Consider the following 24,335-nt stretch of genomic DNA (forward strand, 5'->3'; position numbering starts at 1 on the left):
GTCGCGCTTGGTCAAACGACCCAACAAAAACGCGTACATTCTTTGACTGTCTTGCTTTCACCCGCCCCTACGGGAGCAACACTCAATTCGTCAAAGCCCGCAAGTGTCTTTCAGTCACTCTCTGCTGGTTAATTGCCATCCGTCATGCCCGCTTGAGCAAACAGCAACCGGTTGATGGCGCTCTGCAGTAACAATGGTTGAAAAGGCCGCATCCAACGGAATTCCCTTCCTCCGTAAATTAAGGAGCCGCCGTCACGGCTCATTTCCACGAAACACACTTTCCACGCGTGCTTTGTCATTTCTCTGCCCACTGGCTCGGGGGACGCTGTCACTGCTTTCAACGTAATTTCCATGACAGCCCCCATGTGCATTCCTAATGCTTGGCTACACTGCAGTGGCATTCAGTACAGACATAGCCAAGAAAAGCATGGCAAACCATAAAGACCCATCCAATACACTCTCAAACTGACTCCTGGAGTGCTATGCAGGATGCGCCGAGTTTCTCGTTCGCACAATTTTTATCCGAGTTTGCTCGATGGCAGTCAGTGAACGGAGATATCAAGGAATGTGCAAGAAGAACGGGCCAAAAGAACTGTCGAGAGAAAACCGCGTATGACAACATGAGCGCCCCCTGCGCGGCGTTTCAAGCATAGAAGACTGCGCAACGAAACTCGCCAGCGCCGCGTATTCTTATCAACGTACTATCGCAATTTCACAATACCGTCACTGTCCCGCTGTCTATCTGCACACTTGCCGTGAGCCGCTTGCCACGCCTTTCTCGGGCGCGTCAAGGGCTTGCCTCCTCTTTCGGGCATTATCTTTTTATCATCCGTCGAATGCGAATAGGGCACATGCGGTGCACCTACACTTTCCTTCAATCGAATACTTTAAAATACAACAAATAAAATAACGAACAATTTATTTCCTAAAGTATTGGTTTTTCGTTTTGAATGCTATGAATTTCTGCTGACAAACGGAGATTGAGCGACTTATTACATTTTGCACTTTATTGCCGTGAGTGGCGCCAGTGACGCGACAGCTTACAAGCGGATACATTCGAGAGGGTCGCACGCACGAGGGAGTTCATACGGTGAGAAGTCGCCAGGGGCGCTGCAGTGCTTTTCTCGAATAATTCAGTCATGACAATGATCTGACCATTCCCTATCTATTAGGGGAAGGGCAACGCATCGCCGCGGCATGGCTGTTCACCGCAGGCGCTTCACTGAGGCTATTAAGGCCGCCGTTTTACCAACGAAAAACGAGACTCTAGTCATAGAGAGGGGAGCAACGGCTGTCGCTGCAAAATGGCTGTGTGGTACCATGTTTATTTCTGTGCGCGAAGCCTCCGTAATGCATTGTGAAGAAGAGCGAGCTGCCCAGCGTCACAATTCGTTGCTTTTGATTGCCCAGTGAAGGTGCCTCTGTGCGCATATACGCAGTATTTTGAGTGTGTTGTGCACTAGAGCACTGCACGGGCCGACTTTTGCGGCCCGGGCCCGGTCCGGGCCCGTTTTTACATTGGGCGGCCCGCCCGAGCCCGATCAAAACTTTTATGGCAAGACCCGGGCCCGGCCCGGGCCCGGAAATAATCTACGTTACCCGCCCGGCCCGGCCCGCCACCCCTATAACTTAAGCCCGAGCCCGGCCCGAGCCCGGCTCGAAACCGGCCCGAACCCAGCCTGAGACCAAAAAATACATGTTTTTCAGAGTTGACAAGCCCGAGAAGAAAGCCCGAGCCCGGCCCGGGCCCGCGTCAAAAAACCCGAGCCCGGCCCGGGCCCGGGTCAAAAAGCACACGCCGTGCCCGAGCCCGGCCCGAGCCCGTGAAAAAACTGCTCTACCCGGCCCGGCCCGGCCCGCGGGCCGGGCCGGGCCCGGGCTTTTGGGTAAGCCCGAACCCGTGCAGTGCTCTATTGTGCACTTCAAGGTGCTTGCCGATTGGTAAGGCTGGAGCTAACAGCAATCGCATATGGATATCGTAACGACACCGCAACAATCGCATTTTGGCAGGTGAGGGCTCTAGAGTGCAGTTATCAAATGAGACTTCAAACGTAGGAAGGTGTTGCAACTGTTTAGTGTGCAGTGCTTGTGATGAAGAAATGTCATCGTAATGGTTCTAGAAAAGCGAGCGATGCCCGTCGCTGACCGTGTTAGCGACACTACCGCTCCGATACATAGCCGATGACAGATCAGCCATCTCCAATGACAACTGCGATACGTTGTCGTTGGAAAACACTAAGCTCTCTACAGCATCGTCGTCCAGCACGTCGCATCGACACCTTGCAAGTAGCTACAGGGACGTGCCGATAATTATTTGCTGTGTGCTAGGACATCACCACGCAGGCAATGAAACCAAGTTGTGGGGCCATCACAGCCCGGGAAGATATATGCGTATGTATAAGCCAGCGAAAGTCGGCGCTCAGTGCATCGCCGATGACAGTGCGTTGGGCGTGTTTTATCTCGGCGGTGAAGATTGTTGATGCCTCTCGGCTCAGCACCGCGTCACTGTTGCCGAACAATAAGTTGGGCGTGGCTCAACTGTGGTGGGTGCGCGCACAAGAGTTACATGCCTTCGCGTGGGGCGTGACCTATGGTTTTAATTGACAGGCGAACTCATGCCAAACTCGTACATCGCGAAACCCCGCTCGAGTTGAACTCGGGAACATGGCAGTGGCAGCAGCAGCCTGTGTCATCAACTCGAGCGACAGCAAGCGTCAATAGACCGTCTGGACCCGTTCACCTACATGACCGACGTAGAGTTTCAACGTCATTTTCGCCTTTGCAATACATCAGTGCGCTGGCTGTATTACGAGTTAGGCGAAGGCTCTCGTCTGCGGAGACAGCGTGGCGGGCAAATTATGCTTTCGGAGCATAGATCGGTGTGACTAGGCTGTAGAGGAAGAATTCGTGCGATCGCTTCGGCCTTCTCCAGCTTCAAGCGCCGTGCGTCCACCGTGTCCCAGCGCCAGGCCAAGTCCGGCGGCGTCACCGGAGTGCTGGGGCACATGCAAGCACCTAGGGTTCCAACCGGACCAGCCAACCTGTGGTTGGTTAGTCCCATTGTAGTGGTCACATTGTACAGGAAGACTCAGAATGGACGCCAGGCTGCCTTCCAGTGCAACAGATGCTGAAAGCAGTTCTTGCAGTTACACGGTACCACTGCACTGTACGGGCAGAGAGGCGAAGGAAGTTACTTCGCCTCTTTAGGTGGCAAATGATTTGGCTCCCGTACTGAGTGAGCAATAGCGTAGATGTGTGGCTGTTGAAGGAGATGACCAGCGAATTGTTTTCTTTTATCGAAGGATTCCATCGCCGACTGGAAGAACTACGCCCGTGAGGTCATGATGGAAGAGCTGCTGGCGCGACCTCCACTCATGGGCCCCGGGAAGATAGTGTGATTTGACGAGTGCCTTCTTCGCGGCAAGCGAAAGTACAATCGAGGCCGCCTGATGAAGGGTGACAACGTTCCACCGAGCCGCCAAGATTACGGCAATGTTAAAGGATTGTGCACCATGGGTCTTCGGCATGGTCTGAGCTACCACAAGAGTGCTGCGACTTTTCAAGGTCGAACGACGAGGCGAAGCCCTTATAGCAGCCCATGTTCGACCGGGGGCCTTTATTCGCAGTAACGCATGGGTCGCATAGAACTGTATTCCAAATTTAGTGGATGCTAACGAGGCGAGCCTCAATCTTCACTGGGAGACAGTCAACCACACCGTGAAGTTTCTGGGCCCCATAACGAGCGTTAAAACGTGAAAAATAGGATTTTATTGTCAGAAAGTGAATCGCCACCTCGTCATCAGTGGTGACAGGGTAACTGCACCGCTGCTAGAGTCATTCCTGGCATAGATGCGGTGGTAATCAATTAACCGCCGCGTACGCTGCAAAGGCCATTTCTTGCGTTTGTTAGAAGCCCAGATCGCTCGGGCTACCCAGTACAAAGACTCTTTCCTGCGTTTGTTAGAAGCCATTGCTGGGCGCGAGCCCGTATGAAGGTGCATTACAAAGTTAAAGAAAATAAATCGTAGTTTTCTGACCCTTATATGAGTGCTTTCCGGTATTCGTGAGTGCTTACACGCTAAGGGCGTGGTGAACCACTTGTGCGTTAGCAGACGCTTATTCGTCTCGCAGCGTTACTTTAGCGTGAGCAACGAGAGATCTGTTGAAACCCAATGTGAAAACCAGGCGCACACCAATCTGTGCTCAGAAATAGGAGCGCAAGCAGGTAGCGAGCCGCACCAATTCTATCCAGAGCAAAGAGAAGAAGCAACGAGCGATCTGTTGCAAGCCTAGTGCGAAAACCAGCGCACACCGATCTGTGTTCGGAAGTGCAAGCGCAAGCGCGTAGCGAGCCGCGCCAATCTAATCCAGTGGAAGAAAGAGGAGGGTGAGCGTCCCCTCGTGGTATAACGCGAAACGTATTAAACGACAAATTAGTCTAATATACATTCAGTACCCATCTTGTAAACTTTAAGATGCTGATAACCCACATTAATGTGGCTAATATCATCGTACTAAATACAGTTATTAACTTGCTTGTGCCTGTAATTCACTCGGTGGAACGACAAACAAGTGAAAGAAGGTACGACCATGCACCGACCATATGATCACGTGAGCCCCAGTTTGTCGAACGCCCATGTGGCAACGCCCAAGAAATGATAGCCACCCAGAGTGAATCTAGATAAACCAATGAAACTGGAGGCGTGCCGACGGACAAACTTTGTCTTGCCACTATTAGTTCTTTAATCTTGGGGCGTCGCCAGAGCTCGTGAAGATCCTGAGTTTCGCCAAACTCGGCGCATCCTGCATAGCACCCCTGTCGAAGACAGCTAAGAAAAGCACAGCGAACCGTAGCAAACGACCCAACCTATACGCTCTCACTGATTCATGCAGATTAGGGCACAAAAAGTTCACAATAAAAAAGGGTCACATGATGCAAGTATACGAACCACGTTCTTTAATTTTACATGCGATGCTTAATAATGACACCCATCTGGGGCGCTATAACGTAAAATGATTCCAAACTTCTTGATTCCAATTTGTGCAATCAGCCTCCACGATTGGTCAAAACATTTTCGGGCCACTCCCAACTTCATGTGTCTGTCACGCGACGTCACGAAAACCGCGATAGCTCCCCATCTGAACGTGTACACACTGAATATGCATGAATATACCACAGAAAAGAAAAATAATAATTCCTGATTCGACGCATTTTCACCATTAGCCCTCTTCTATTGGTCCAATGTTTTCTGGCTACGCCCACTTCGCCTGTCTATCACGCGACCTCACAAAACAGCGAAAACTCACCACGTCAAAGTGACGTGTACGCGAAAAAAATCCAATAATATGCCTAACAAAACTGAAACTTTTTCCGAATAGTCACAGAACGCCCCATTGCGAAAGGAATAGAAGATAGCTGCCCGCCGATCACTCAGGACCTCGCTACACACACCTGTCGGTGAGCATGCATTTATTTGCGCAGGATACACCTTTTTGCGTGGCAGTAAAACGTTATCGAGCCCTTTCTGAATGCATGCGACATCGCCCTGCCCAGGTAGCACTCAAAGCCTTCAAAACGTCGTATTAAAGGATTCAACGTCTAAAACAGATTTTTGACCAAAATTGACGCTTTAAAAACGTCGCAGGCAGGACAGCTTAAAAACGAGGGGTGAATATGTCTTGAAAACCTTTTCATAAGACTAGCCGTTTCTGCTCAATTACCTAGCGTACCGGGTTTTCGACGGCGCCGTTTTTGGCGGGAGAATTCGTCATTTATCCAACCTTAAGCAAGGTGGCAATACCGTTGTCACATCGGTCACATGACCACGGCGTACATGTCCAACCTTGTGGCCGCGGCTGCCGGCTCCCGCGTGAAACAGGCCTGTAAATAGTTCCGTAATGGCCCTTGGTTTGTGCTGTCGTGTGTTTCTGCCTGTTTTCGGTTCTGCTGTCCTTTGTCATTGTGATGAGTGAAAGAAAACGATGACGACGAAGTGCGCGCGGGTTCTTTCGCGATTCAACCACGCATGTGAGTGATCTCGCCAAGTCAGCCATGGCCCAGTGGTATTGGGCCACGTATGGCGAACACGAGGTGAAATGCTTCGTGGCGAGACACGCGGCTAGTCAGCGGGAGACGGAAGACAGCAGGCTGACCTGTCGGACGCCGAAAATCAAGGAACGCGGCCGTCCATGGAGCTGCCGCCCAACCGTTGCCATTCGCCAAGGCGTTCGCCAGCGCGATTACTGCAGCTCGGAGCGTGGCTTGGCCTGCTGTGCTACCACTTGCCGCGAGCATTGCGGATCGCGGGCAAGGAGTCTCCTTGGTCAGTTGTTCGGCGGAGCACCGTTCGTGGCCTAGCTAATGGCCGCATATGCACCGAGCACTGCGGCTCGCGCGCAGGCTGACCATTCCTGCAACGTGCACCTCGGCTCGGATGCAGGCTGACCAATGAGCGCCAGTGAGCGGTCATCTCATGTTCGGTCGTCTCCGGTTCGGTTCGGTCGCTCCGCATCGTCTCCAACATCGAGGCGTGCCCGGCGTCGTCACATCATCGCCCCTCGCTTCGGCAAGCCCTCGTCTCATGTACACCGTACCGTGAGCTCTCTTGACTGTTTCTTTCTCGGACTGCTATCAACCCTAGCTGTATGTTGTATGTATGTCGTGTCATGTGGCGTAAGGTTCTGTGTGGTTGTAGTTTGATTTTATAGTTTTCGTAAATGTAGTTTGGTTTTAGTTTTCATAAAGGTAGCTTGCATTTTCCCATCACGAGTTCGACTGCGTTTCTTGCGTCCTTTTCCTCATCGCGCGGCACGACAAACAAGTGTGACGAATGTCCTCGCCATTTCCTTTACGCTCATGCAAGTATTGCAGTGTTGTGCTGTCTTATTCGACACTGCGTGTGCAGTGATTTGTTTGTATTTTTTTAATTTGTTGAGCAGCTTAGTTTTGCATTAAAGAGCGCCGAATGGAGTGCTGTTCAATCTGTTTCTCGTGTCGGTATGTGAGGAGCCTTTTCAGTGATGTTGTATTTAAGGCGTTAATGTCAATATGAGGATGAAGGTCAGAAGAAATGTTGCTTTTGTGTGCCTGGCATCGGGACCTGCCGTCAGGAGTGAAACTATCAAGTTTGGCAGGATGCAAAGAAAGGCGGGAATTGCTGTCTCTGTGCACTTTGCCTATATCCTCTAGACAGCTGTGATCGCGGTATTTCAGTTTCCCGTTTCGCAAGAATGTTGCAGACAAGAGAACTGACATACAGGCTCTTTGTTAATGATTCATTACGGGTAAGGTAGCGCAAGAGATGAGGTCAACTGCCCGTTCCTAATCCCTTGCCTTGTGCTACAGCGCACCCATAGAATATTGCGTACCACACCGTGCTGTTATCGCTTGCGATTCAGGTTCTCTCGATTGTGTTTTGGCCCGTTTTATCTTACGTTATTGGTATTTCATGGTCTTTAGAGGAACTTCGTTTCCAATGTGACACGGGCAAATTCGATTGTTTTTTGGCACCTCGGCATGGTTGCGATATATTGCGCTGCTTATTGGAGCTTTTTTTCTTCTTAGTTTTTCTAGTTCGCGAATGGATGCCGCATATACGCTGCATAACTCCCTAGTCGATACTGCATATGTGAATCGTGAATCCTCTTGTCGTAAAATATCCTGTTACTCCAGGTAGTCACGATTATTTGCAGTTTGTGACTGGTGTCGGATTCTACGCTGCGCTGCCTTCGTGACATTTATTCAGCTGCCTGCCGAGTTCGTGCATGTGCCAGTGTACGCACGGTGCTTGAGAAGTGCTCGCGCGCTTCTTGCGATTTGTGCGCTCTTCGTGCACTTCGCGCAACAGGGCAAGCCGCGGTTCTTGGTCCTTGTGCAACAAACTTTCCTATCGTACATCAGACAGACCAGAGGAACCTCTATTTAGGCATGTCAGCGCACTAAGTAAGTTGAAGGGTAAAAGTACATAGCATTTGCTGCTTACAGTCCGTGTGATGGGTTATTTACACAGCCATTTTAACCATGGCAGTGCGGAATGGATTCGTGCATGATTAGTTGCATAAATTGGTTCCTGCGGGGAGGTCTAAGTACAAAATACGGTTACAGGGCAACAGTGTACCAATAACCGCAGAAGTATCGGACGAATGCATTGTGACTGAATGTGGTGTCTTGAATAGTAGTAAGCAGTTGACAGGTGACATAAAACGTGATAATGCTTTAAGCGCATAGCGTCTTTAATTATTCTTGCTCCCTTGCAATGTGCCAACTGACTTTTCTCATTCAGTCCACTGGCATCAACACAGCGGACACTGGTGAAAGTGCGGGAGAACACACGAACATACATTGGGACATCTTCCCTCATCTGCTTTAAAGGGCGTTCTCCAAATCGCTTAAGAAATGCAAGCAATCACACTGCTAGCATAGGAAGGGCGTGTGAACGCAATTTAATATGGTATTACATAAGCTGTCGCTAATTTCACTTGAAATGCTTGGTAAATTTAATGTAGAATCTACATATGTGATTTCATTGAGCAGTCTATTCAAAACAATTCTTGGAATAATTTTTATAGCTCCCTCACTTTGTTTTTGTGATCCGGATGCACACTTGTAGTTGCATATTTTGTGTACATATCACTTTCATAAGTCATAATAAAATTTAGTATGTCTTTAACATTGTAGCGGGCTTGTGCTGTTATGTTTCATTACAACCTGCAAAAGATTGAAAGAATGTGTAGGCCTCCCCACTTATCTAGCAAGCACACCTAGAGAGAAGTCTTCAGTGCTACACCTCAGTGCTACCTCTGGTGCTACCAAATGAAGAGCAAATGCATATACAGGGTGTCCCAGCTAACTTTAGCCAGAATTTTAAAATATGTCGATGCATTCTAACGCGACCAAACTCATGTTGCTTACCATTGTATGGCGTAATTCACTATTTTTTGTATTCTGCTTAATTGCATAATTAGTTAAGATTAATGAACCAACTTCTGAAGCAACGAACTTAGGAAAGAAGAGTGGTTTGTAAAACGCCCAAATAAACAGTTTATAACTTTCTATTAAGTATTAGTATTTTCCCGCTTACTGCAGATGCCCTCAACATACAAAAAATACCATGTGACATGCCCCTTGTGCGTCGTGATTGCAGTGCCCCCAAACGCTCCGCGTACAAACGAACATAGCATTTAGCAGGGTGTTGCCGCTTAAAAGGCGACAGGGCATTGACGCAGGCGTTGGCTGCGCGATTTACGCCAGAACCGTTATCGCTCGCGCTGCGATAACGCTTGGCGTGTCGCGTTTTAAGCAGCAGCGCACCCTGCTAAATGTTATGTTCGTTTGTACGCGGAACGTTTGGTAGCACTGCAATCACGGCGCGCAAGCAAGCATGTCACGTAGTATTTTTTTTTTATTTCGCAGGCATCTGTAGTAAGAGGGAGAAAAGTAATACTCAATAGAAAGTTAGAAACTGTTTAATTGGACAGTTTGTATACCAATCTACAACATAATAATTTGAATTTTGTTTGCTTGGTTGATTGAGAAGTTGGTTATTTAATATCAGCTAATTATGCAATTGATCCCAATACAAAAGATAGTGTGATGTACTGCAAACAATAGTCCGCAACATGCATTTCGTCGCATCGTCTTAGTGTGCATCGGCATATTTTTAACTCTGGCTAAAGTTAGCTGGGACACCCTGTATATGCTAGCGATAGTATGTGGGCAAGCCTTTCTACATTTGCATTCAAGACATTTCAACTACCAGCGTAGTGCAGGATACGTGTCCACTTCGACAAAATGTAGCACTAGTGCAAATATCTGGGCGTACTTGTCCAGGGCAACAAGTGTGTCTACATTAAAAATATTTCTAGTACCAGCATGTACGACAGTTCCATTGCAAGAGGCACTGAATAATGTTAAGTGGTGCGCTCCCAAGCTGGTTATCAATGTAATTCTGCCTGAACTGTGTACCAAATACTTTTGGATGTGAAAGTTTGGATTCTATCAGCCATCGGCATCTTCCTCGGCCGCCTTTTATATATGGCGCGAGCCGGCGCGTGTGTCTCGTGCCTCGAGCTGCGAGGTTATAAAAAAGGGCGGGAAATAAAAGCTTCTTATGCTCCTGCTATCGGTCCGAACGGTTCTCAGATCTTCCGCTCGCTGACACACATTGTTGTAGTGGACCTAACCTCGGTCGCTATAACGTGATGACCCGGACGTGATCGTACGGCAAGCACCCCGTCATGGATGATGCCACCAACGAGAGACCGACGACCAGCGCAGAGGGCCTCGCCACGTTGGAGATTCACCTGCCGTCCTTTTGGCCGTAAAATCCTGCGACCTGATTTACTCAGGTGGAGGCCATATTCGACCTTCGGCACGTGACCTCGCAGCGCGCGTGGTTTCTCCATGCTGTCTCGATCGGTACTCTCTATACAGACAGAGGTGGTTGAGAAGTTTCAAGAAGTTGTGGACTCGCCCCACGACACCACACCCTATTACATCTTCAAATCGACGGTTCAGGATCGCAAGTCCGTGTCTGCACACAGGCGGCTTCAGCGGCTTCTAAACCAACAGGACCTCGTCGAGCGTCGGAACTTCTATGTCGTACACTTATGAAAATTAACAATGAGTTTCTGATTAGGACCTGATGCATTCCTAATGTGTCATCAGACAGGCATCAGAAATGCATCGTCTAATGTTGTTTATCATTACAACTACATCAGAGACTCGAATGACAATGCATCTTAAGGTTTCTGATGAAAAAAGTAGACAGCTTCTTTTTGTTATTTCTAATGTCAAAGCACATTACATAAAAATGTGTATGACGCCGACTGGTGCATTTATTTTTTCTTTTACAGTGAAGCTGTCTATGGTTACGATGTAGAGAAAAATATATCCGAGATGTTGACAAAAAGCAAGTGGGCCGATCCTGGTGATTGTGCAGAAAGGGTCAATGCTCCATGGCCCGAACATTGTACGATAATTATTTTGGATAGTTCATTGAACAACCAACTATATAAGAAATGTGTATTCCACATTTCATTTAAAGTTTTTTTTAGTAGTAAAAGAGTTATTCTTGTTGACATAGGACACATGCAAGCTGCAGAGACATGGCTTTTTCGAGCAATCTGCGTGGGTCGCATGATACATAAACATAGAAGGCACGGACGACAGGAGCGCATCCCACGCTCATTAAGCATACAAACACGAAACCAAGATTCGGACGACACGGCTGTAACCTGCGCCGCACGAGCGAAGGAATATCTTAGATTTGATGCTTTCCGACTTACACAGTTACAACGCGCACCGAAACATCGCTCACTGCAGATGTGTACCTCAGAGATCGTTCCAACAATTTCTGGCGCTCAAGTTGATGTTAACGACATCAGGAAGTTATCTAGAAGGAAGCACCGGCGCAGGTAGTACACAAATCATTCAAATCACGCCCTAGCGATGGCTTTCAAAGGACAACATAACCCGATCTCTAAGGCCATGCTTTTGCTGGCTGCAGACGGCAGATGGAATTCAAAATTAAAAATGCGTCATAAAATTTCTTTCTACGATAAACTATAGCGTGAAATATGGACTGTTCGGTGGTTTGTTTTATATCGCAACATATATGCGTAGCTGGCCACAACACGACACAAAACATGAGTTTACTGGTTAATCACGGAGTTTACTGGTTAATCACGGAGGCCTCAACAACCTCCCAAGTACGCAGGTGGCGCTGTTGTTTTTCCTTCGTCTTCAACGTGCCGGTCACCTGTGTGAGCTGCTACGATGCTTGATCGTTTGTTTTTGTGTTTGCTCTAATGAGTTGGGACGTAGTTAGCGTGCACAAAAGTGTCAGAAGATACCTTGTGTCCCGCTGCAAACTCGCCGTATGCGTGGCGCGCCAGGCAAACGCGGACCAACGATTTTTTGTGCCGTGGCCTTTGTGTCTGGTTGTCGTGGAAATTTGGGTGGACATCACAAAGAAATAATGCCTATTGGTAGCGTGCCTCAGATCGTCCACTACGCAGCGGCATGTATGCTGGGAGAGCGCAACTTGGACCGGCAACTTGGAGAGCGTCGTGCCATTGAAAAAGTATGCAATCGTGCTTGCTAACTACACGTGTTGTGCGTACTCCTCGTGTGTGCATAGGGTGCCTTGCGAACGTAGGAAATAGAACTCCCCCGACAACAGTGAAGCCTGTGCTTATGCATGTTGCGTGCTGGTTGTCAGAATTTAGTTTTGCAAATGTAATGCCTCGATGCAAAATTGAATATCCTGATAAGCGTTTTCTTCCGATGAGACAGATTACGTTCTGAAATAATCGTGCTCATCATGTGCACCTGTGCGTGCGCTCCCGCTTTTCTGCTGAAGTTGCATATAACGACCCATCTGTCTCTTCACCAATATTTACTGCAATTAGGTTTCTTCGCTGATAAACTCTTCGACGTAATTAATAATATCTGCTTACCAGGTTTTCGGTTTACGAGCAGTTTTAGGGGGAAGAAAGTAAGCAGTCACAGCTTGCCATACTAGTACAGCTGTCTTTTCAAGACAAGGGGTGTTGCCATAACTTTGACGTATCTAAACATGATAGGGAAAAGTTGCTTAAACCAAGTCATGAAAGCAATCCCTAGAATTGTTATGTAAACAAACGTTTCTTGTAATGTGCTGCTGGTGCAGCTGCTGCTGCAAGCGTGTTCGAAATTTTACTTTGAAGAAGGGGTCCCTATTATCATGACATTCATCAATCACTTGACCTTGTGCTCTGTTGCCACCTTGCACTAGTGCAGATATGTTTTTGTGACTGTTTTTACGTGAACCTTGCATGTGTTCACAATATGACAGTTTTATTGTGCCAGTGCAATAAGTTAACACAGAATTCATTTTGTAGTGGTGAGGCCGTGACCCACAGCAGTGTCCACATGATGGCAGGGAACCTGTAGCTATGGCTACAGCAGCACAGCGTGTAATCTGGATGTCATGTTAGGTATGTAGGAAGTGTACATGTAGCTAAAAGTATGATCTCGGTATGATTTGTGTGTAAGCTAACACATATTACTTAACGGAGTGTACTAAATAGGCTAAATATTTATGCAAGTTTATTAAACTTGCTGCTTGTTTGTGTTCGTAACATTATGCACAAATTATCGTGTTCTATATAAAACTAAACCGAACATGTCCTGATGTTGAGTATTTTTTTTTCTCTCTTTGATCACTTGGCTCCAAATTAAGCTTTATTTTTACTTTGCACACAGTATATTTTACTTCTTATTTTGGTTTTATTGTTTCGAAACTGTTTCCGATGCTGTAGCTTTTATTTCTGTATTTTTTCTCTGTTTATGCTACACACATGTGCAGTTTTTGTGCATGTTAGAATTCGAAGTGTAGTGTGCCAAATATGCCACAGGTCTAAGCATACAGCATGCATACCTTTGTTTAACATTGCTATTTACAATTATTTCTGTCTGGTTCTCAGAATGATTGCCACTGGCAAATACACATTTGATGTGCTTGAATTTCTCTAAAACTGAAAGTTGAAGGTGCAGCCGTGTGACAGCTGAAGTACTGCAGCAATGTCGAAGCTAGCTTGCACCCACGATTACTACAGTATGCCCACGGATACCCATTACTGTATTTGTGCATTTTCTGAGAACCAACAGTGAACAGTGTTCACTAGGTAAAATTTGTAGTGTCCTTTTGAGCTTGCCGGTCAGTTCCTTTAACGTTTCAGGACAAACTTTACACAGGCAGGCTGCAGAGGCCAGTGGGGCTCTGGACTGAGGGCTCTGAACACCGCTCCTTAAAATATTTTCCAGTCAAATGAAGTTTCTATATGTGTATGCAGAGGGGGGGGGGGGAGGGAGGGAAAGGAAATATACAACATGACCTCGGCTAACAACTGGCATTTTGATGGAAGGATTAAATAAAGTAAGACTGGATGTGTGCTTGCATTAAAACAGTATTTTCATAGAAAAAAGTAAGCAGACATAGACTAATTTCTATCCCTTGTCATCTACGAAGGACTCCTTTTTCACGCATTGATAATGGGTCTGGCTCACACATGCGATGTTATTTATGCGGTATGCCTCACTGATTGCTCGTGTCAATTTTCCACTCTGGGTGAAAATAGGTGAACGATCTTATCTGGCCTGAAGTCCTATGGTGGCAATGCACGGACCACATTGGGGTGGCTGAGCTTCAGGGCAAGAGCCTTTATGGAAAGGGCAGTAACAGGCACAAGGAGGACCCAGTGAAGGAGGGATTGGACCCAGTTCATCTGAATGCTGTAATTGGTATGTATTACTTTCATTGTGAAGACTGAATAACACTGCATGGGAAAGTTGTACTTTCGGGCAGTGCAGCTTACTTTCATAATTTCTGCAGATGAGGCTCACAAGCAGAAACCACCCTTGCACTCTCATGAAGGAAAGCCGCCATTTGTGTGGGTCATTCCACGCCAACTGTCCCAAAATCATCAAGCCTTGCTAAATTGTCGAGCTGCCATGGTCCATTGATCCTTGGGGAAGTCCTGAACGAGCGCCCCTTCCCTAACTGGTTGTGTTTGTGAGAACTGTCGAAGCAGAAATGGCTCACTGATAGCTATTTGTAATGATACATTTTTCTTTCTATCATGTGTGGGCAGCTGATGGTGAATAGAAAAGGTTTATAGCGGAAGTTTTTGTCATCGCAGCATTTGCTGTAGTGTGGTGCGGCTGTAACTAGCTTTAATATTCGTGATGTGTATGCACACTTTTACCTGAGCTGCCTCAGTGCACACAATGTGCAGGAATGAGGATTTTATATGTATTCCTTATGAACCATCCCACCTCTATTTGGAATGATATGCCTCTCTACACTCAGCAGTAATTTTAATTATCCGAAATAAACAGCCCCGGTGTTTGAAATCTGGAATAGTTGAATGCAATGTCTTAAACAGTTTTGTGGGAAAATCTGTGTTGATATTTGTTGTATACATCTCTTTGAATGTTTGTACAAAAAAGCTTGCTGGCAAGACCAAGTGTAGCCAAACGGCAATTTTGCATACTATAACTGCATAGTTGTGCCCTTACTTTTGGTGGAGTGAAACTCTCCTGCATTTTAACGCAGTGCTCATCAATACAGTTTCTTAACTTAAAGATTTCTTTTGCTTAAAACAAAGAGTACCTTTCTTAAATTACTTATTCGAATAGTCTTGTCATTGTCTGTGATTGCCATAAGCTCGAGGACAAAAAGTACAGCTCGAAGCAGACGAGGACGAGGTTAGACAAAGAATGACATATACGGGCGCCAACATCCAGCTGTTTATTCGGCAGAAAACACGCTGTTTTATACATCACACCGTGCAATGTAATCATAGTAAAGATAAACGAACAGGAGTGAAGGTATCCAACAAGTGCTCGTGAAGTAGTGATCATCACATTAGAGAGGAATGCAAAGGTAACAGCAGGAACCTAAACTGAACTATCAGGCAAGCGCATAGGAACACGTGCCCATTACAGGCTCAAATTACACAACCAGAGCACCTGCAGCGCCTGCCTGTTGCTGTTCACCACCAACCGGTGCTCTTTTGCACGATCGTTGAAGCATCGTCCCATTTGTCCAATACACATGCTGCTGGTCAACAGCGTCACGGGCGGGCACTGCAGGTGCTGTGGTTGTGCGCCACAACTGGACCAAATGGCCTTTCTAATGAAAGCAAGAAACCGCACTGAAATGGAAATAATCGAGGCGTTCTTAATAAATACAGCAGGCTGTCAGTGTATTAGCACGCAGTCAATAATATTAAGTGACAAAGAATTGGCGTTCTTAATGATAGCCTGTAATCACTGCCGAGATTAAAACATGCAGCTGTCGTGTTTGTGCGCGACTTGATTTGAGCCTGTAATGGACGCGGGCTTGCCTGATAGTTCAGTTTAGGTACCTGCTGTAACCTTTGCATTCCTCTCTACTGTGGTGATCACTGCCTCACGAGCACTTGTTGGATCCCTTCACTCCTGTTCGTTTATCTTTACTATGATTACTTTGGACGGTGTCATGTATAAAACAGCGTGTTTTCTGCCGAAAAAACAGTTGCAAGTTGGTGCCTGTATATGTAATTCCTTGTCTAACTTCGTCCTCGTCTGCTTAGCGCCGTACTTTTTGTCCTGAAGTCATGAACCAACTAGCTGCTAAATTGCCATAAGCTGGATGTCTTAAAGGTCTGCTACAGTGCTCTATTAGCATCTAAACTTTGGTAAAAATACTACTATATTTTATATACAGGGCGTTTTATTTTCGCTGCATTAAATTAAAAACAATGCCTGTGGCAGATAGCACAGTTCTAATCCTTGATCTAAACTATTCGATGAGGTGGCCATTACTTACGTAAGAAATCAAAATGCTTAATTGAATATTTAACCAAATTACGATAATTAACTTTAATTATTTAAGGCACATATCTTAATCTACAAACTGTAGCTAATGAGTTTCTAAGGTGTATCCACTTCGAACAAATTTTCTTGGCTGCGCTAGTTTCAAGATATTAACTTTCAAAGTATCCGATGAAATGCATTAGTGGTCCAGTTGCTTATTTGCTTCAATGCAGAAAACAGCGTTTTCTTTAAAAGGCTGACTGGAACGTCCATTCATTTCGTCGGACACTTTCAAAATTATCTCGAAACTGGTTCAGTCGCAAGAATTCGTTCCAAGTGGATACGACTTGCGAACCCGCCGGCTATAATTCGTATATAGAAATATGTGCTGTAATGGAATTCATTAAAATTTTTATTAGCATAATTATTTTATTTTTTCAATTAGGCATTTTGATTTCTCATGGAAGTAATGGTTGCCTAATTGAGTAGTTTAGGTCAAAGATTAGAATTCTGCTATCTGCCACAGGCAATATTTAAAATTTTGGTGCAGCTAAAATAAAACACCCTGTATAGCGTATTGTCTACTGGGGCCTATGCAAAATATTGTTCGTAAAGAAATGAAATTTTAGCATTGATATGATACCTATATAGAGTTGCCATCTTATACATTTTTCTGTAAATAGTGTCTAGAAAGGTGCAGCAATCTTATAATTATTTGCTAGTAAATGTTAGCAATGACCAAAATAAGTGCGCAGTAAGTAGAAAAGTGTAAATGTAATTAGAACTGCATTACAATACATTTTTTTTAAAAAAGGTGTAATTTACAACACACTCCATGTACGCACATCGACTCCATTAGCTCATATCGCACGCTACTAGCCGTTGCTGTGCCTCCTGGTCCATTAGCGCACACCCCTTGCTTTTTCAGGGCTGCGCAAGTGGACCCACACACACAGTAGCTATACACGCACATGGTCATTCACAAACATATGCACACTCTAGCAGGTCGTTCGGGAATTTTGCCATGCGCCATTCCTCTTCTCGTTAAGGCACTCCGCACGTCTGACCACCAGGGGACACACTCTCGCTACCTTCGCATGCACAGCCATAAATAAAGGCGGCACCATGCATCTGACATTGGTTGAAGTTAAGCATCTGTTCGTTCACATGTTCCACCAAACGATATAGAAAGTTAGTATGGTTCTGCTAGTGTGCTGCAATGCTATGCTAAATTTTCATCTTGTTTCGTGCAGGTTACATCCTCCAGCAAGTTCACGACGACAACATGTGCAGCTCAAAAGCAGCCTGTCCTCCATGCTAAGCAGGGAGGCAGGGGGTCGTGTAAATACAGGGTGTTTTTTTTTAGCTGCACCAAATTTTTAAAATTAGCAATATATATATCTTCGTCACGTTAGGTTTACCATTCGAGTGTACGGATTAGAAGCCTCTAGATACAGAGCTATTTAGTCACTTAAGTATGTAATTAGTGAAGCTAAGCTAATTAACTTTCTAATTATCAACTATAGGTGGCTCCTGCAAATGAGTACTTTGGGGCCTATCCCAACGATCAAATTTTGAATAGTGGAGTTCATGTGGGAGCTACACGAACAATAAGTTCCCCTTGGCAGGCTCCATGAAACCGAAACTGGCCGCAAAAAGAGCGTCTGTGTCGTCGATGTCACCGCCCCCCTGCCTTTTGTAACATCTCCGAGCTAAGTGCCAGTCCGGCGCCTCGAGCAGCTTGCATTATTTCCTTGCTATCTGTGGCGTTCGCAGTCGATGCTTCAGACTGATATGATGCCGTGCCTGCAGTATCTAAAAGCCCAATTTAAGGAGCAGGGTTGGCGCTACAGCGCAACATGGTGCCCGACAGAATGACGAAGTAAATTGGATGGCCCACCGGCATTGAAGCGCTAGGCCAACGCTGCAGACAGCAAGGAGATAACGCAAGCTGCTCGTGGGGCTGGCCCGGCGGTGACGTCGGAGACGAGAGGAAAGGCGGGGGGGGGGGGGGGGGGGCGACAACACAGACGCTCTTTTTGCGGCCAGTTTCGGTTTCAAGGAGCCTGCCAAGGGGAACTAATTGTTCGCGTAGCTCCCACATGAACTCCGCTGTTCAAAATTTGATTGTTGGGATAGGTAGTACTCATTTGTACTCAGTACTCATTTGCTGTAGCCACCTATTGTTGATAATTACAAAATTATTTAGTGTAACTTCGGCAATTACGCACGTAAGTGCTGAAATTGCTATCTATCTAGAGGCTGCCAATCCGTACACTCGAATGGTAAAGGTAAAGTGACCAAGATTCACAGCTTTCTAATTTAAAATTTGGTGCAAATAAAAAAACACTTCGTATGTGCTATCTAGTCATGTTTGTGATTTCTATGTCAGCACATTCTTAAATAAATATGAACCAACTCAACTATATATACATCTGCTCATTTATTACCCTGTTTAATTTATAGCTAGCTCAACAATGCAGCATTTGTATCCAAATGCCTGCATCGCTAGGCATCCAAGATTGATGGGCATGGGTAGACTCGCGTATATAGAACGATGGATAGCCACTCATTGCCATAAATGGTCTGCTGGAGTTTACATTACAACTCTTTGTAGTGACCATACTTTCATGTTGATGATTTGTGCCATGCAAATTGAGCAATGGTATTGTAGTGCGTTGAAAGCCAAGTGTGCAGGCATTCAGAAGGGTTACTAATACACTGTGCTAGAATAGCAATGAACCAAAAAATATGTATATTGACCTGTGTACTGCAAACATTCGCTTGCATGGCTTGCAGTACAAATGTCTGCATTGCGGCCTTTAATGTCAACCTAATGTTAACGTTCAATTGCATGTCATTAGGAAACGCATCAGAAGCTCATGCGTTAGGTGCACATCAGAAACTCATGCGTCAGGTGCACGTCAGAAATCATGCATCAGGTGCTCTATAGGAATACGGTGGCCAATTTGTAATAGACCTACACTAGGAATACATCAGAAAGCGCATTAGACAGTCATTAGCCACTCAAATGATTCTGTTGCATAAAGAGATCAGCCTCTCGATAGAAAGACATTAAATTTTTTCATAAGGGTAGTTTATGCGCCCGCGATCCTGAGATGAGAACGTTCTGCACAAGCACATAGCATACCTTCTCAGAATGTATCAAAATAAGTAAAAACATTCGTCTTTTCGTACTCCAGAGGCCAGATCACGTATAAATAATAATAAATGCGTTAATTTGATTAACTTTGTCTAAACCTATGCAGATAGGGATGGAAGTTTGTGGGTTGTGGTGGTCCGAGATGGTGCCCCGCGATGGCTCGAGTGCACGTTGGCAACGCGAAGGAAACCAGCACCTGGTGGAGGACAACGTTTATTCTGCAGCCAAGCGTCCGCCGGGCTGCGCCCAGACAACTCTCCCCTCTCATGCAGAGCGCCCGTTTTTAAAGGCTCGGTGGCGCTCGGTCAAACAACCCAAGAAAAACGCGTACATTGTTTCACTGTCGTGCTTTCACCCGCCCCTACGGGAGCAACACTCAATTCGTCAAAGCCCGCAAGCGTCTTTCAGTGACTGGCTACCGGTTAATTGCCATCCGTCATGCCCGCGTAAGCAAACAACAACCGGTTGATGGCGCTCTGCAGTAACAATGGTTGAAAAAGCAGCATCCAGCGGAATTCCCTTTCTCCGTGAATTAAGGAGCGGCCGTCACGGCTCATTTCCACGAAACACTTTCCACGCGTGTTTTGTCATTTCTCTGCCCACTGGCTCGGGGGACGCTGTCACGGCTTTCAACGTAATTTCCATGACAGCTGCCATGTGCATTCCTGATGCTCGGCTACACTGCAGTGGCATTCAGTACGGAGATAGCCAAGAAAAGCATCGCAAACCGTAACGACCGTATATACACTCTCAAACTGACTCCTCAGGAAGACAGCTAAGAAATAAGAAAAGCATAGCGAACCGTAGCAAACGACCCAACTTATACGCTCTCACTGACTCCTCCCCCCTCAAGAATGTTACTGGACACTTGTTGTCCACATGACATGACAAAAAAAAAAACGCGTTCTTTCAACTGTACAAAAAAGAAATACATACACTCATGAAAAAAAAAGCAATACAACAGGCAAAAATTACCTTCTCAATTTCCACCCTCGTTCGTTCAAGACTTATGCTGGTGATTTCCGGGAGCGCGACACACACACATAATGAAAAAAAAAAACAAAAAAAACACTGCACTTGTCCAAGTGCAACATGTCCAAACATCACCAAGGAATTGTCCCAGCATGCGAGATACGTTTCGAGCTCTCTCTGGTTCTTCAAGCACCCTCAATGGGAGCAAGTGGCGCATGGTGGCTCAAAAGCCCTAATCTGCGCTGTTTGGATTGTCCACAGCACGTAGCTAACACTTTCTATCAGCGTACTTTAGTGTCCAACACTTACTGCAAAACTACCGTACCTATATGAACACACTGCAAAATACCATTTCTGCTCAGATGTCGAAACATGCCGCGAACTTATCATATTCAGCTTAGTTATAGTAACGTACACATCAAAAGAGAAAAGAGATAGTCTAACACAAAAATACAAGAGTCCTCGGCGTAATCAAAGAAATAACAACACACAAAAACAAATGCTTTACATGTAACCACATATAAAAGAATATGAGGTATAAATCACGGAGAAATAATTAAGATAACACCCATTACTTGGTAACAATGATAAACATATGCTCAGGCTTTACATTTCAGAACAAACAAAATATCGCACACATACTGTTCAGGAGAAGTCCTCACTTGTACACTCTTAGCACGGTAACGTTTATGGTAACCTATAATTGCAAGTAACGTATAACATAAAGGTTACTCGGTGACTAAAAAAACTTGATCTTTATGTTTTCGTGCATTTCCGTCGCGGCTAGAGGTTACATGTGGCGAAGCGTATATTTTAAAGGTTACTGCAACGCCAAATGTCTTGTAACCTTTAGATTGTAACTTCTAAAGGAGTTGCCATTCGTGGCTTAGGGGACCTACTGTATGGATTGGAAGTTTACTTATTATTGTGTCCTATTGCTATCCTGATGTGGTGTTTTTAGCCGGGACTAACCTATACGATATGTTGTGCGCCCGAGGGAATGAGGCTGGTTGGACTAGATTAATATTTTATTGATACCAGTAGGGTTCTTCGGTTTCGCAATGTAAAAAAAAAAAATCTTGCACGAGCGTATGCTCAAGAGAGACATCAGCAATTAATTCATTCGTCACTGATCTCTTCTGCATACGTGCCATTATAATCTAAAAGGAAGCCACAGAAACAGTGAACATACACCGGAGAATATTGTGGCAAACGATGTTGTGGCATGAATTATCACTACACGTTTCAATGTGATGGAAAGCCCCCCGCTACCGATACAGGCATTTTAAGCTGTGGTATAAAACAGACTTGCGTGCCTGCACAAAACCTAAAAGCAGATGCATTATGGTGATTGAATATATATTTGTACCCAGTATTCTTTTTTGTCCCTTGTGCATCAATGCACCTTATATTCGCGTTTGTTTTATATTCTCCTGAAACGCGACACCCACTAACAGCGGGCGCACACTGAAGCCGCACGTGGGCGCACGCTAGAGTAGTCTAAAAGCTCGACGACCGACAGAATCAAAGCTTCGAGCAGGCCGAATAACTAATCTGCAGGGCGAGAAAGATGCTTCGTAATTAGACTTACTTGTACACTGCAACTGAATGTTTTGCCACCGCGCTTTCTTTTTCTTCTTTTCTTTCTTTTTTGTATTTTGATGTATAAGAGGGAGTGGTTCCTAAATTACAGCAAATGTTGGGTTCATTAGAGAACGCCAGACACGCACCAATTTTGCCCGCTCACTAACACGCGAGAAAGACGCCCCTACATTCACATGACAGCAGGCGACAGCCGCTCCAGTGAGGTCTCGTAGAGAGATGAACGTGCGCTCACGGTGGGAGGCCACAATAGCGGCCGGCCAAATGAGCAGGGAGAAAACATACAAATACAAACGAAAAGCAACATCCTGAAACATTAGAATATCAGCATCTTGATATATATGGTCCTGTGATACTTTGACGGAACTGTAGTTTGATTATTATATTTAGTTGCGCTAGATGCGGGGCATAATCAAACGCGCTTCAGCTTCAGCCACACATGAGCGCCGTCATATCTCCTCTGCATTGCGCAGCTCTCGCGATGCATGCCGGGAAGAGTATGGCCGGTGGTGTCGTTTTAAAACGGTCGTGTCGCGCTTTGTTTCATCGCTTTACCCACGTTTTTACGCTCTCCCATTTGGTGGCGTGCGCTTACCAAGCGTATTGTGTGTCTGAGTCACTCGTGACGAGTGGTACAGTTACCGAAAGGACTCCTAAAGGCTCGCGCGCCGCTGAAAAGAAGCCGTGACGCCGGACGTGGAGCACGGACATGTTGGCGCGCTGCGTGGCCGCTGCGACGAGACGCATTGCCGATGGCCAATGGTAAAGGTTCTTCGCTTACCTGAGAGTGGTGAGCATCGTTTGTGTTGTGATTGCTGTAATGAATGCCGAAGACAGCAATAAATGTGACCTAGGTAAGCAATGCTTCCTGTTCAACTATCTACTTTCTGGTGTGTGTCTGTCGTATATTTCACCGTCAATTCTTGCTCGTGCTCGCACTGTTCAGTTTTATTTAAGTGAACTACTTGCTTGCTTCATAAACACTGTTGTTTTAATATTTTTTATCACTATCAGTCACCGTGTTGGTTATTTTGAAATCTCAAGTTTATGTTGCACCTTTGTGCGGGCGCACAACATTGACCTCATGCACGGAACTGGTGTTTTGTGCTGACATTTAGTTTGTAATCACCTGATATTGCGTTTTGACTGCTAAACTGTCACATTATTGCGGTGTTGTCTTTTGTACTTGTACTGGAGGGGAGTACGAAGTGACTTGAGAATTCATTTTTGTTCAGTTTTTTTATCTTTTTATTGTTACCGACATTTCATAGACACAAGAGTATATTCACCTTAGGCATGTTTAATTATTTGTTCTGTGGTAGTTTTTCATCTGTTACTGGTTTATTTATGTCTCTTTCATTACATGGTAATAGCTGTTGTTTGCAGGGCGACACTAACAAGTAACTATGAGATTCTAAGATTACTTTTCTCTCGTTGTAGGCTCCACTACACAGCAAGGAGATCGGAGAATAAGCAACTGACATAGTAACAGCAAAGAGATAATTGTGCTCGCAACAGGGATGAGATCGTCCTCCTCATGAAAGTCTAAAACTTATATGTATTTGTATTTGAACATATTTTACACGAACCTTCAACATTTCTCCTTTTCTTTTTTGCCCTATTCCTCGTGATGCTGTAGAAATTTGTGATGCCAGGCAGCGCTGTACTCAGAGGTTTTTTCATTACTGCTTCATGGCCGTGGAGAAGAAAACAGACCAAGGAAAAATGTAATTTTGCTTGTGAAGGGAGAACTTTGAGTTACCTTGTTTTGTATATGCAAATAGAGTAAACATGACATTTTCACTAAATGTTTTGTGTCAGCTTTCCTTCTCACAGCTGCTACTCACATTTTCAGAATGTGGGTGCTGCCGTGTCATACCGATATATTTTTTTTCGATACAAGAAATGTTGCATGCAGAAATGCGTATTCATTCTGAATTGTGCCGCCTTTTCAGATGTGCTTTCCACTCGTGCAAAATATAATTATTAGAAATCTCATTATCATGTGATGACGACCTGATACTTTTTGCAAAAAACTTTTAACATGGTCCGCAGCGAAGAAAAATGTGGGGGACGAACCTTTATACAATGCATTCACCAGTATACAAAAGCAACATACTGTGTATTTCATAAATTATTTTGTGTCTTGCACATTTAATCCAAAATTACCAATTATGTGCCAGCTTATTTGAAAACGTACAACTGTCTTGATGCATTGTGCATTCTATACTAATTCCTGCAAGCTGCCTTGTGTAA

The 24,335-nt window shown here is 45.4% G+C and overlaps 1 long non-coding RNA gene across 2 annotated transcripts in view; it reads left to right on the plus strand.

Moving 5' to 3' along the window:
• The window catches only part of LOC125946051 (uncharacterized), a 29,208-nt gene extending 11,534 nt beyond the window's left edge, over positions 1–17,674 (plus strand). Inside the window, exons 1-4 of one of the 2 annotated variants that reach the window (XR_007467357.1) lie at positions 12,053–12,083; positions 12,883–12,978; positions 14,122–14,284; positions 17,596–17,674. This is a non-coding gene — a long non-coding RNA (uncharacterized LOC125946051). Of the gene's footprint in view, positions 1–12,052; positions 12,084–12,882; positions 12,979–14,121; positions 14,285–17,595 lie in introns of those variants that run through there. The other variant, XR_007467358.1, reaches the window with a different exon arrangement.
• Positions 17,675–24,335: the final 6,661 nt, after the last annotated feature.

This window comes from Dermacentor silvarum, chromosome 5, assembly GCF_013339745.2.
Source record: "Dermacentor silvarum isolate Dsil-2018 chromosome 5, BIME_Dsil_1.4, whole genome shotgun sequence".
Taxonomy (NCBI): Eukaryota; Metazoa; Arthropoda; class Arachnida; order Ixodida; family Ixodidae; genus Dermacentor; species Dermacentor silvarum.